This window comes from Lolium rigidum, chromosome 4, assembly GCF_022539505.1.
Source record: "Lolium rigidum isolate FL_2022 chromosome 4, APGP_CSIRO_Lrig_0.1, whole genome shotgun sequence".
NCBI classification, from domain to species: domain Eukaryota; kingdom Viridiplantae; phylum Streptophyta; class Magnoliopsida; order Poales; family Poaceae; genus Lolium; species Lolium rigidum.
In genome coordinates, this window is record NC_061511.1 from 135,445,874 (window position 1) to 135,459,992 (window position 14,119).

Genomic DNA, 14,119 nt, shown 5'->3' on the forward strand with positions numbered 1-14,119 from the left:
GCCGCGTCCCCCAAAGCCCATTTTTGTCCGGCGCGCCCCGATACGGTGTCCGGCGCCCCGAGCCCGTCCCCGTCCCACAGGGGACGCTCCGGGCACGCCGGACACAACGAAAAGCGAGGCGAACCAACGCGGGCCCGACCCGTCAGCGGCACAGGGAAAATTCGTCTCACACTCCCGCCAAATCCCGCCTCTCCCGCCAAATCGCGCCTATCCCGTCGCGCATTTCAGGCCTCCCAAAACATATCCCGCCACCGATTCATTTCTCCTATCCCGCCGATTTCTTTCTCCCTCCTGCCGTCCACCCGCCGCCGCTACCCTCTCCACATGGCGCCGCCGACAGCCCCCAAAAAGATGGCGAAGAAAGCGGCGAAGAAGCCGCCGGGCAATGGGACGAAAGGGGCGAAAGCGCCGTTCGCGAAGCCGCGGAAGGCGCCGGCTGCGAAGAAGATCGAAGGATGGACCGACGATCAATGGCAGCAAGATTGCCTGCGCCGGAAGCTATCGACGGCGGAGCGGAAAGGACGGAGGGCGGCAGAGCTGGAGAAGAAGGCTCAGGTGGCGCGCCAGCACCAACACGTAATGGCTGGGTGTATCGCCGCCACCAACGCGATGGTGTATTCTGTCATAACATGGCCCACACACCGTCCTCATTTAAGGCCTATTCGTCCGTTTGCCCCGCACTCGGTCTAGATGGCTGGCAGACGTAGTAGACCGACCTGGACCGTGGTAGGATTACAATGGCCACTGTCCACACAGGGGCCTCCGTTCAGCCAGGCTGTGGGACCCCTGCCTGACAGATGAATTAGTGAAACAATCCATTATTACAGTTAAAGATACTTGAGGGAACCATTACCATGAACATCTGCATTGGCCCAATCCTCAATTTTACTAATGTTCTATTACAGGAAACCATTCAGAAAAACACCTGATAGATGCTAGGACCCTTTTTTCGTACAGTTCTACTTAAGTGAACCGTACCCTTAAACATCTGCAGTGGCCAAGCCCTCCAATATTGCTACCGTTCTATTACAGGAAAACCAGCTATGATAAATACCTGGGGATGCTAAGCCCCTCAGGTAATACAGTTCTACTCAGGGCATCCACGCATGTGAACACCTTGGACTGGCTTTGCTCATGTTCTACTCAAGTTAAACATTCAGATGAGCACCAGGTCAAAGCTGCTGAAGTCACCTGACGGAGCTCAAGCATTTCAGGTCGACATGGCGTGGGATTTTGGCAAGTACATGGAACCATTTCACACCGGTTTAACGCATGTGCTCTTCCAATGGCCAGGGACACCACAAACACTGCACCTTCCCGACATACTTGGTGGCTTAGACTCATCACCCCTTTCTGGGCAAGTTTTCCTCTTGTGCCCAGGCCTCCGTTCGGGACATCTTCATCTTCATCTTCTCGGCTAATCTGTCTACACAAATTCCGTAGCGACTGCTTCGTGAAGGGGAGGTTGTCAACACTTCCAAAGAAACTTCCAATAATGATGTACGCCTTCCCAATGTTAATGTTGTTATCCCTAAGCTGTTTCACCAAGTCCTTGGTGAACATATCTATGTGCCCGTGTGAAGGCCAGAATGTAGTCTCACCACATGTCTCCGTCAGCACACGTTGTCTGCAGACCTCAATAACCGGATCATCGCAGGACATTCACAGCGACATGGCCTCGTATTTTCACCTGTCGGCTTCCCCTGCATCACAGGGAACCATACAAACTTTAGGCCAATGCTTTATACAACACCACAAACAGAGAACCAAATCAAAAGAATTTCAAAACAAAAGCCTCACCGAGCATCTGCATACGATTTCCTGCATGCATTTCGTCTTCTCTGAATTTAGTTGGCTCTTTCCGTATCTAACCCCAAAACCACGCTCCCAGGAATACATATTATAGAAATCATATGCCTCACTTATCGAGTCAAATGTTGTTCCCAAGCAGGGGGTCAATGACCTCATCGCCGAGTTTCTCTGCGTAACACCGGACTGATTTCTCTAATGCGCTTTGCCGTTCAGCGCAATGAGTTCTACCTGGCGGTGCACGGCCGGACTCTGCAAAATCAGATTTTCCCCCATGCAGTCAGTATGGAAATATGATCCCGAAATATTTGTTCAAATATTACAGCTCCGTTCATGCTCAGCCACAAAAACCACGCACACACAAAAAAAATGCCAGCGCAAGGTCTGAATAATCGCACGAGATATCCGCAAATTTCCTTAACATAAAACAAGTAAGCCAACAAGAAAAAAAAACCTACCCCCGCCCACTGAGTTGATATCATAAGATTCAATTTTACTTGCAGAAGAAAACACCCACCAGCATACCAATCTTTTTTTCCATATACACACGATCTACGTTCGGTTTACGAGTACAGACCAATTTTGCATGGTTCTCTGTCAACTGCAAGATCAAGCCTGACACACAAAAGAAAACTTTGGAAAACGAAATAAAGGGGACAGCATAATCTCATATACAAAAGCATAGGCACAGGAGTCCTTGTTCTACACTATGTATTTTTACAACCTCTACGCAAAAAACACAGCAATTCATTCATAAATCATTAGCTCACACTCTTGCATTTTCATATGAAGGAACCAAATTACATCATACCATTTTCCATTGACACCTAGTTACGAGCAACCATTTTTTCCCATCTGCCTATTGTGTTCACAGGAGTTGGACAAACATAAGGTTCATCGTCAGCTGTACTGTAAACCAGGCAGCTTACTTATATTTTTCCCACAGGATCCGATGGTACAGCCAGACAAACAAATACGAAAAATTAGGACATCGATTGACCTGCCCTATCAGAACACAACTACATAATTATGCAGAACCGCTTACCTCTTCTTCCATCCGGGGGCTTGTGGATCGTCCTGTCGAGTTGATTCCCCGGAATCGCCGGTCAACGGTACCAGGCCAGCCATGCAGCTACCGACATCAGCCACACTGCTACTGCCCACCAGGTTCCCAAGATCGGCCGCACCCGCCGCCACCGGACCAACGTTGTTGCTTACCGAGTCCTTCCCTTGCAGATTCAACACTGCTGCCTCAGCAGGATACATCGCATAGATATGCATACTGCGATTTCAGTTTGCACACATCAGTAAATTAGCCTCCCCCATGATTCATACTCCCTCCCTTCCTCCGCCCCTAAACATAGTTGCAGCTCATTACCACAAGATCCAAAGGAAATTACGCACCTGCTAATCGGATTTAGCGGGAAATCCATGGCTTGCCAAATCCGCGCGCTTCCTGCTGAAATCGCTCCGCCGCCCGCTCGCCAAGAAGATGGTACGATAAGGGGGAACGGGGAAGCTCTGGCCTTTCTGGATGAAGCGTCATTTATTTGTAGGCTACTCCAAAACGAAAACTGGACCAGTGGTCCTTGCGAGCTGCACTAACTTGTCCAACTGGTCTAGAACGACCCTTCGTGAAACGGAAGTCCGGCACAGACGGCGCGCGTCCCACACCGTCCATGAACCACCGGTCCCGCCGCAATAAATGCACGCCTATTCATCTCGTATTTCGCTTTTCCACACCACGTATCCGCACGAAAATTGGTCCTGGCACAGATCCCCATACTAAGAGCAACGGACCAGATAACAGGATCATCTGGACCCATGTTCCGAAACGCCTCTCCCCTCTTGTAACATAGTAACATACCACACAAAATTGACCTGCGATGAGTTCTTCCAATGTAAACAAGTGCTTTTTTGGTACTTCCTCCGACCCATATTAGTTGCCACAAATATGGATGTATTTAGGCTTATTTTAGTTCTAGGTACATCCATACTAGTGGCAAGTAATATGTATCAGAGGGAGTATATAATTTTCTGTTCATTATGAGTGGTGCTGCACTGTTATTTGTGGAATATCAGTGAGTGCAAGTTCTTGTATATTATAGTGTCGCATATAAAACCAATAAACAAACCATTAGCCACCATAGGAAAAATCCTTCACAAACATGGGCATACTCTTGCTTTCTATTTGACAAGAAGATACCAGGATTTCTCCTACTCCCAAATATACAACTCCTATATAAATCGCTCGGTTTCAAGCACTAATAGCGGCTTCAAGGTACCAGGCCACATCTTGAGCTTTTCATAATTGACAGTTAGTAATGAATAGGTTTAGAGTTTGCCACTAAAATTACCATAACAATTTCCCATTCCATTATTCTCGTATCATTATCACGTACCATTACTTTCTCCGAAACTTCCACAGAAGATAATGAAGAAAGTTACGGATGATAAAAGGACAAGAAAGCCGTACCTCAAGGTCGAGTCCGAAGAGCTTTTGCTTTGGCGCTGCCCACCTGATGTGACAAGAAGAACTGTGGGTATCTTCAACACACGCACCATTTCCAGCAAACACAGTATTGGCTCACTACGTATTTGCAATGATGGAGGAGGTTTAGTAGTTCCGTCAACCAACAAGTGAGTAAACTCATTTGATGCCCCTATTTCAGAAGCGTGGAGTGTAGTTAACTGTCCAGTTTTTGTTGAACGGACCATTCCATGGTAGTAGCTTGATGGCCTTGTGATGAATGGAACAATTAGAACTGGCTGGACGGAGGGAGCTTCAGAAGAAATCAATGCTAAAATCTCATTCATAGCACATGCAGCAACATGTGAGATCCTCCTCACGGATCTTCCTTGATTAACCCACACAACATCTGGGGATACAAGATCTCAGCGTCTCGCTGAGGACGAACGCCGAAGCGAAGGAGAAGGAAGAGAGAGTTGCCCAACGGAGGTCTTAATTAGCTAATAGAGATTCGATGCCTTTTCTCCACGACCCGGCACCAACTTGTAGCCTAATCTCGGGTCAAGCCCATCGATGTCGTGCCTTGGTCACTTGCTTCCTCCAGGGTCCTCTTGGCCGTCAGATGCTGCTCCCTGATGACTTGGCGTGCATCCGTCCGTCGTTTCACCCTCAGTGCCTTGGGTAGGTGTAGGTGCGTGACAATACCCCCGCTGAAACAGCCGCTTGACCCCAAGCTGGCGCATGTGGGTACTGGTTGACGAGAGAGTACAACCCTTCCCAGGTAGTGCAGTCGTCTGGAAGAGAAGTCCATTGCACACGCACCTGGGGTGTCTCCTTGCTCCCACGACGAATCACTCGCTCCTGTAAAATTTTCTCTGGTTGCACCAAGAAGGAATGCATGAGAGACATAGGGAAATCAGTCTGTCTTGCGGCCCGATCGCTCGTTTCAATTGAGACACATGGACCACTGGGTGGATCTTGGATGTAGCTGGCAGCTGCAATTTATATGCAACCTTCCCCACTTTCTCCAGTATGGTGTAAGGCCCAAAGTATTTGAAGCCTAGTTTGTGAGATGGTCGGCGAGCCACTGATGTTTGCACATAGATATACCTGATCGCCAACCGCAAACTCACGCTCGGATCTATGTTTGTTGGCTTGATTCTCCATGCGCTGTTGTGCACGCTCCAGATGCTGCCTGATAAACGGCATCACTATTGCTCGCTCGCGCAACCATTGATCCAAGTCGGCATTACCGGAGTCGTTGGTGTTGCAAATGCCCAGCTGCCTTGGGTTTCTGCCATATAGAACCTGGAAGGGGGATTTCCCTAGAGCTGAATGGTGAGCTGTGGTGTACCAATGTTCAGCTTGTGGCAGCCACTTGGACCATTGTTGAGGTTTTCCGTTGACAAAGCAACGCAGGAAGGTTTCCAAACACTGGTTTAGTCGTTCGGTTTGCCCATCTGTTTGAGGATGGTATGAGGAGCTCAAGTTTAGTGTTGTATCTGCCAACTTGAATAGGTTCTTCCAGAAGGAACTTAGAAAAATCTTGTCCCTGTCTGAGATGATCACTTGGGGTAGACCATGGTATCGGTACACATTGTCCATGAACGCCTGTGCCACAGTTGCAGCGTTGAAAGGATGTTTCAATGGCACAAAATGGCCAAATTTTGTAAGTTTGTCCACAATCACCAATATAGTGTCAAATTTGCCTGAACACGGTAGCCCTTCTATGAAATCAAGACTCACTGTGTGCCAAGCCTCGTTGGGAATGGGCAATGGTTGGAGTTTTCCAGGCAAACGTACATGTTCCCCTTTTGCCTGTTGACAGACTCTGCATTCTTTGATGTGGGAGGAACCCAGTGGATCCTCCTAGTTGATGCCCGATCTTTCACAGCGAGAACTTGGGGTAGAGATTCCTCCCAACAACGCGATGAACGCAGCCTGGAGAAGAGGGAACGAATCCAGCAAGCAACGGATCGACGAACGATACGCCTCAAACCAAGAGCTAGATAATCCTTGATGAACACAAGAACCTTCGCAGCGGATAATAGCATAGATAAACGGCAACGCCGTACCCCCGGAGGGACGATACACGTGAACACACGCAACTAGGTATAACCTAAACTTTAGACTAAACTTGAACTACCCTAAACCCTAGCCGCCCCACCTCCTTATATGAGGGGGAGGTGGCCGGCCAGCCCTTGCTGGGCTGAGGCGCCCCTCTATGGGCCTCCTAACTTGGTTGGACAGGCCCAAACCAAGACTGACTCGATTTATTAAAAATCCCTAATTTGCCAATATATGACAATTACAAAAACTAAGATAATTAAGCCGGTGGAGTCCTGAATCTGGGCTCCACATAGGCCTCCATGCCCGTATCATTCTTGGACATACTTGGTGACATCTTCTTTCAGTCCAGGCCAAGCAAAGATTTGTTTGATCCTTGTATAAGTTGCTAAGATCCCAGAGTGTCCACCCAATGCACTATTGTGTAATGCAAGCAAGATTGCTTGGTGTGCCTCCTTGTGGTTACCCAGCCATATTCTCCCTTTGTATCTGATCAAGCCATCCTGCAGGGAATAGCCTTTGTCATTGGAGCCATTGATGCTCAGTTCAACCAGCAGCTGTTTTGCTTTCTCATCCTGCTGGTAACCTTCCACAACCGTGTCCAACCATTTAGGTTGCACAACAGAAATGGCCTTGCAATCAGTAGTGTGGACTCTTCTAGACAAGGCATCCGCAGCTTTGTTGGTGATCCCTTTCTTGTATAGGATCTTGTATTGGAAGCCTATTAACTTGAAGAAAGCCTTTTGTTGTATTGTGGTTGACACCTTGTTGTTGCCCAAATGCACCAAACTTTTCTGATCTGTGTGTATGATGAACTGCTTATGCTGCAGATATGCCTTCCATTTTTCAATAGCCATGAGAATGGCCAGGCATTCTTTGTCATATATAGACAACATCCTATTTTTAACGCCCAAAGCCATACTCAGGAATGCTACTGGGTGGCCTTGTTGCATCAACACTGCTCCCACACCATCTTTGCAAGCTCTGTCTCTAAAACAAACTCTTTGTTGAAGTCGGGAAGAGCCAGGACAGGAGCTTCTACCAATGCTTCCTTGATGCTTTGGAATGAATTGTTCACATCAGGTGACCAGACATATGGGACACCTTTCTTGAGTAAATCAGTCATGGGTCTGCTGAGAACACCAAATTGCCTGATAAACTTCCTGTAGTATCCAGCTAACCCAAGAAATCCCCTTAGTTGTTTTACCGTTGTTGGTTTGGGCCAAGTTTTGACTGCTGCAACTTTTTCAGGATCTGTTGATACTCCTTCATCACTGATGATGTGACCCAGATAGCCAATGGATCTCTGTGCAAATGAGCATTTACTCTTCTTGACATACAAATTGTTGTCAGTTAGCAGCTGAAAGACTTTTTGCAGGTGTTGTTGATGAGTTTGCAGAGATGGACTGTATACCAATATGTCATCCACAAAAACCAGGACAAACTTCCTGATGACCTCTGCAAATATGTGGTTCATTGCGGACTGAAATGTGGCTGGAGCACAAGAGAGCCCAAATGGCATTACCCGGAACTCATAGTGGCCGCTGTGAGTTCTGAAGGCAGTCTTGTTTTCATCCGACTCCCGCATACGTATCTGATGGTACCCTGAACGTAGATCGAGCTTGGTAAAGTATTTTGCTCCGGATAGCTCATCCAAGTAGTTCATCAATTATCGGCATGGGGTATCTATCCCCGATGGTCACGGCATTTAGATGGCGGAAGTCAACACAAAATCTCCAAGTGCCATCTTTTTTCTTCACCGACGATGCATCGGAGATGCAAACGGACTGGTGCTTGACCTGATGATCCCGTGTTGTAACATGTCCCGGATTTGCTTCTCAATCTCATCCTTTTGTTGAGGTGAGTAACGATAGGGCTTGACATTGACCGGTTGTGCCCCTGGCATCAAGTTGATTTTATGGTCATATGGTCGATGTGGAGGCAGCCCTTTAGGTGCTTCAAAGCAAGACTTGTACTGCTGCAGTACCTGTGCAATCTCTGCCGGCATTTCTGTCTCTTGATTGACAGTGTCCACCGGGCAGAGACAAATGAGCTGCTCAACTGCATTCTCATGCACGAGGTAGTGCATGTCTTCTTCAGTTATAAGGTGGCATTCGGACACATTGTTCTTGATCCCTCTTAGAGTGATCCGTTTCCCTTGTTGTTTGATTCGAAATGTCCTTTTTAACCAGTCCACCCACATAGGCCCTAAAGTATCCAACCACTCCATGCCCACTATCATGTCATAGTGCGGCAGATCGAACACCCTAAATGTTGTTTCAAATTCTGCACCCTGACAGGACCATTTGAGATTGTGGATTGCCTTGTCTATCTTTGTGCGGCCACCATCAGCCACCACCACTGTCACTGGTTCAACTGATTCTGGATGGAGTTGTAACAGTTGAACTGCATTGGAGCTGATGAAGTTTCCATGAATTCCAGAGTCCACCAGTATGAGAACTTGTTTGCCATTTACTGTGCCCTGCAATCACATGCTTTTCTTTTGAGAAGTCCCAGCTAATGCACAAGCTGATATGTGCATCAGCGACGACTCTTCACCACTGCTTGAACCCTCTTGCTCAGTCTCATTGTCAGAAGATTGTACTTGCAGAAGTTCCACTAGTTCTTCCACTATATTCAACGGCACAGTTTTACTGCACTTGTGACCTGGTTGAAATTTGTCGCCACACTTAAAGCATTCGCCTCTAGCCCTTCTCTGTGCTTTCAGAGTCTGAAACTTGTTCTCCCAGGGTGGCTTGGATGTTGTTTTGTCCTCAGGTTTCTTATTTTCTTCCCGAGACAATATACCCCTGCCAGACAATCCCCCACGAGAGAACGCCTGCTAGTAGTCATGCTTGTAGCGAGAAGAATTGTATGATCTGGCCTCTTCAAGCATTTCTTCCCGCGTTTCAGCAAGAGATAAAGCAGCATCAACTGTTCTTGGTTTATGCAATTTAATCGCACGCCTAATTTCTCTTTTTAACCCATTAACAAATTTTGTGACAAAAAAGGCTTCGTCATAGTGTCTATTGTGCACTAGGACCTTATGGCGAAGCTCCTCAAACTTGAAATAGTATTGTTCTACACTAGCAACTTGCCTGCAACGCTCAAGTGCTTCTAGAGCCCTATGATGTTTATCCCTACCAAATTTAGCATGCACAGCGACACATAGCTCTTCCCAAGTTTGTACATCCTCCTCCGCCTCCACATTTTGAAGCCAGAGGGCAGCATTGCCTACGAAGTGCATAGTGGCATAACCCGCCCAATTGTCATGCTCTACTCCATACATGTGAAAGTATTTCTCACAGGTTTTCTTCCACCACTTTGGGTTATCACCATCAAATTTTGGGAAATCTGACTTAGGTGGCCTAGAATGGTGGGATCGTGAGCGCGAATCATGTGTGAGTGTGGATAGATCATCATCAGTTCCGTCCAAATCAAATGTAACCGGAGAGCGGCGAAAAGTACGCGTACCCTTTACCAGGGTATGTGCCTTGCCATGTTCGGCATGGGTCACAGTACCCTGGGGTTTCGATGTCGAGCCGTGCCCATCGGGCCGAGGGGGGTCGTCGTCGCCGCGTTCAGCCTCAAGGACGGCCACGCGCGTGCCCACCTCCTCCACAGTCTTGAGCAGGTCACGGATGGAGTCATCGATGGCGGGAGCCCACTTGTTGAGCCCCTTGATGTTCTCACACACCGTGACATTGGTCGCCGACAAGGCCTTGAGTGAGTCCCGGACCGCGGTGAGTGCAGAACTGGTGTCCTCGCCTTGGTTGGTGACCTGCGTCGTCAACGCGGAGAGCTCAGCTTGCAACTTCTCCATGACCACCTTGTCGCACAGCTTCCACGTTGGCGCCGTCGGTTGTAGAGCTCGCCGCCGCTGAAATCCACCCCCAATGATGTGAGGGATCCGTCCTCCGCCGCCACCTGGTTGGTGTGCGCGGAGTCGCGCGGTGTCTCCGCCGCCGCGAGCGAGACGGGAACTGGGGATCTGGTCGGCCGATCCCACTCCGCACAGATCTCGCCCGATTTCGCCTCCCGCGCTCTCCTCTTCGATTTGGTGGAAAGAAAAGAAGAAAAAAAAATCTGTGGAGAGCTCGGATCTATGGCTCTCATACCATATGTGAGATCCTCCTCACGGATCTTCCTTGATTAACCCACACAACATCTGGGGATACAAGATCTCAGCGTCTCGCTGAGGACGAACGCCGAAGCGAAGGAGAAGGAAGAGAGAGTTGCCCAACAGGGTCTTAATTAGCTAATAGAGATTCGATGCCTTTTCTCCACGACCTGGCACCAACTTGTAGCCTAATCCTGGGTCAAGCCCATCGATGTCGTGCCTTGGTCACTTGCTTCCTCCAGGGTCCTCTTGGCCGTCAGATGCTGCTCCCTGATGACTTGGCGTGCATCCGTCCGTCGTTTCACCCTCAGTGCCTTGGGTAGGTGTAGGTGCGTGACACAACAGGAGGCCTATAGTCTGGCAGAACAAACAAGGACACCTGCGAAAAATTAACAGGCTTGAATGTGTTAGTGATGTATAGACCCTTTTACTGTATATTCCTAGTGTATGACGGGTTACCTGCATATTGCATCATGTACATGTACTGGCCTTTGGCCCAACAGTGAATACAAGTTGCTCATTCACAATATGGTATCAGAGCTTAGGTTTAGCTCGTTCAGCACGCTGCAACTCCGTGCGTTCTTCTCTTGATTTGCCACCGGTATCATCGATAGTCCGGCCGGCCGCTGCTCTTTCTTCTTCCTTGTGAGCAGCTCTTCCTTTTCCTGTTCACGGTGTGGCCTGATTCGATCCGGCCGCCTGCTGCTCCATCTTCATCAGCCCCGTCTACCTCTGTTTTGCCCGGCTCAGATCCGGCCGACCCTGCCCGTCCCGGCTCAGATCCGGCCGTCCCGGCTCGGAACCGGCCGTCCTTGCCCAGCTCCACCCCCTTTCAGCTCAGATCAGAGCAGATCAGCCCGCGTATGAGCAGATCACCTGGTGCTCAGGTGAGTCCGCGCGTGCGTGTGTTGCTGTTTTCTGGCTCATGTGAGCCCGCATGTGGTGATACTGCTGATGTGAGCTCGCGTGTGTGCTGCTGGTTTCTGGCTCAGATTGGATCTAGCAAAAAAAAAAGAGGAAAAGTGCAGAGTATGGCATCCTCCTCTGCAGGCTATGTCAGCATTCCCCGGCGCCCGGTGATCTTTGATGGCACCAACTATGGGGAGTTCGCTGCGTTTATGCGCATCCATATGCGCGGTCTTCGACTTTGGGGCGTTCTTACCGGCGAGGTCCCTTGTCCGCCGCGACCCACTGCTCCTGTGCCTCCTACTCCGCTGTCTGTGCCACAGGCCCTTGCTGAGGATGCTACGCAGGCTGATCGGGACGCAGCCAAGTCTGTCGAGACTGCTGCTGATGAGGCCTATGAAGAGCAGGTACTTGCCTATTGCTGTTGGCGTGGTAGTTAACACATGTCCGTTGGGAACCCCAAGAGGAAGGTGTGTTGCGTACAGCAGCGAGTTTTCCCTCAGTATGAAACCAAGGTTATCGAACCAGTAGGAGTCAAGGAACACGTGAAGGTTGTTGGTGACGGAGTGTAGTGCGGCGCAACACCAGGGATTCCGGCGCCAAAGTGGAACCTGCACAACACAATCAAAGTACTTTGCCCCAACGTAATAGTGAGGTTGTCAATCTCACCGGCTTGCTGTAAACAAAGGATTAAACGTATGGTGTGGAAAATAATGTTTGTTTGCGAAGAACGAGTAAAGAACGAGTTTGCGTAGATTGTATTTCAGATGTAAAATAATGGACCGGGGTCCACAGTTCACTAGTGGTGTCTCTCCCATAAGATAAATAGCATGTTGGGTGAACAAATTACAGTTGGGCAATTAACAAATAGAGAGGGCATAACAATGCACATACATATCACGATGACTACTATGAGATTTAATCGGGGCATTACGACAAAGTACATAGACCGCTATCCGGCATGCATCTATGCCTAAAAGTCCACCTTCGAGGTTAGCATCCGCATCCCTTCCAGTATTAAGTTGCAAACAACAGACAATTGCATTAAGTATGGTGCGTAATGTAATCAACACAAATATCCTTAGACACAGCATTGATGTTTTATCCCTAGTGGCAACAACACATCCACAACCTTAGAACTTTCTGTCCATCGTCCCAGCATTCAATGGAGGCATGAACCCACTATCGAGCATAAATACTCCCTCTTGGAGTTACAAGTATCAACTTGGCCGGAGCCTCTACTAGCAACGGAGAGCATGCAAGAACATAAACAACACATATATGATAGATTGATAATCAACTTGACATAGTATTCCATATTCATCGGATCCCAACAAACACAACATGTAGCATTACAAATAGATGATCTTGATCATGATAGGCAGCTCACAAGATCTAACATGATAGCACAATGAGGAGAAGACAACCATCTAGCTACTGCTATGGACCCATAGTCCAGGGGTGAACTACTCACACATCAATCCGGAGGCGATCATGGTGATGAAGAGTCCTCCGGGAGATGATTCCCCTCTCCGGCAGGGTGCCAGAGGCGAACTCCTGAATCCCCCGAGATGGGATTGGCGGCGGCGGCGGCTCTGGAAGTTTTTTCGTATCGTGGCTCTCGGTACAGGGGTTTTCGCGACGAAGGCTATAAGTAGGCGAAAGGGTAGGGTTGGAGGCGGCGCGGGGGCCCCACACCATAGGCCGGCGTGGGCCCCATGCTGGCCGCGCCGCCCTATGGGTACGGGCCCTCGTGGCCCCACTTCGTATCCCCTTCGGTCTTCTGGAAGCTTCGTGGAAAATAAGACCCTGGGCGTTGATTTCGTCCAATTCCGAGAATATTTCCTTTGTAGGATTTCTGAAACCAAAAACAGCAAAAAACAGCAACTGGCTCTTCAGCATCTCGTCAATAGGTTAGTGCCGGAAAATGCATAACAATGACATAAAGTGTGTATAAAACATGTGAGTATCATCATAAAAATAGCATGGAACATAAGAAATTATAGATACGTTTGAGACGTATCAAGCATCCCCAAGCATAGTTCCTACTCGCTCTCGAGTAGGTAAACGATAACAAGGATAATTTCTGAAGTGACATGCTATCATAATCTTGATCAATACTATTGTAAAGCATATGAAATGAATGCAGCGATTCGAAGCAATGGTAAAGACAATGATTAAACAACTGAATCATATAGCAAAGACTTTTCATGAATAGTACTTTCAAGACAAGCATCAATAAGACTTACATAAGAGTTAACTCATAAAGCAATAAATTCTTAGTAGAAAGCTTTGAAGCAACACAAAGGAAGATATAAGTTTCAGCGGTTTCTTTCAACTTCAACATGTATATCTCATGGATAATTGTCAACATAAAGCAATATAACAAGTGCAATAGGTAAACATGTAAGAATCAATGCACACAGTTGATACAAGTGTTTACTTCTAAGATAGAAAGAAGTAGGTAAACTGACTCAACATAAAGTAAAAGAATGGCCCTTCGCAGAGGGAAGCATGGATTACTATTTTTGTGCTAGAGCTTTTCATTTTGAAAACATAGAAACAATTTTGTCAACGGTAGTAATAAATCATATGTGTTATGTATAAGACATCCTATAAGTTGCAAGCCTCATGCATAGAATACCAATAGTGCTCGCACCTTGTCCTAATTAGCTTGGATTAACACGGATTATCATTGCATAACATATGTTTCAACCAAGTGTCACAAAGGGGTACCTCTATGCCGC

The 14,119-nt window shown here is 48.0% G+C and overlaps 1 protein-coding gene and 1 long non-coding RNA gene across 2 annotated transcripts in view; one reads left to right on the forward strand and one right to left on the reverse strand.

Annotated features, from left to right (window-relative positions):
- Positions 1-14,119, forward strand: part of LOC124705714 (alpha-galactosidase-like) — a 57,242-nt gene that overhangs the window by 27,648 nt on the left and 15,475 nt on the right. The window lies entirely within an intron of this gene.
- Positions 871-3,325, reverse strand: LOC124705716. The gene is made up of 4 exons (XR_007004140.1): positions 3,214-3,325; positions 2,855-3,091; positions 1,801-2,061; positions 871-1,703 (listed from the first exon to the last, which is right to left on the reverse strand). It is a non-coding gene; the product is annotated as an uncharacterized LOC124705716 (long non-coding RNA).